The sequence below is a fragment of the Penaeus monodon genome, chromosome 33 (genome assembly GCF_015228065.2).
Source record: "Penaeus monodon isolate SGIC_2016 chromosome 33, NSTDA_Pmon_1, whole genome shotgun sequence".
In the NCBI taxonomy this organism is placed as follows: Eukaryota; Metazoa; Arthropoda; class Malacostraca; order Decapoda; family Penaeidae; genus Penaeus; species Penaeus monodon.
Genome location: NC_051418.1, coordinates 16745560 through 16746248, shown reverse-complemented (window position 1 = coordinate 16746248; position 689 = coordinate 16745560). Strand labels below are relative to the sequence as shown.

At 37.7% G+C, this 689-nt stretch overlaps 1 pseudogene; it reads left to right on the top strand.

The window, feature by feature from the left end:
* Positions 1 to 689, top strand: part of LOC119594095 — a 13429-nt pseudogene that overhangs the window by 6642 nt on the left and 6098 nt on the right.

Here is a 689-nt window from a genome sequence, read left to right as displayed (position 1 = left end):
TATCAGTTACATTACTGCAGAGATGTCAAACTCATGGCCCCTGGGATAATCACAAGTGGCCTGCAATCATTAGCCTGGGAAATTATGATCATTATGATGAAATGTAATGTCAAATGCATTTTGTTACCATCAGTGTTATCATAGAAACTATGTCAGTGCCACTGAATTTTATATGTTACTTTTCTAATATTTCTCTTGTTTACCAGGTACACATGAAAGTGAAGCCACATGCATGTCCCCACTGTTCATATAGGTGTTCCAGAAAGTTTGACTTGAATGTCCACATGAGGTAAGAAGTTTTATGCTTCACATAATGTGTAACCACAATATGCATGAGATGTGAACAGTATCAAGACATTTTTTTTTCTATTATTTCCTGATAGGCAACACACTGGAGAACGCCCACACAAATGTGAGTTGTGTGGTTGGCAGTGCAGAGACCATAATGCCATGAGAAGACACAAGGTTATCCACCTCCACAAGAGCACTTGAAATGCCTCGCCGATGCTGTTTCGTCCAGTTTGAGAGTAGACATTCGACTTACTTCAAGAGACATGTTTCCAAGAAGCATCCAAAGGCTGAGGCAATCTATAAGTGTCAGGTAAATAGGTTGTTGAAAAGAATAACTGTAAAATATGAAGGATAGAAAATGTGAGATAATTTTGTGTTTTGAAAAAGATATCATGTTT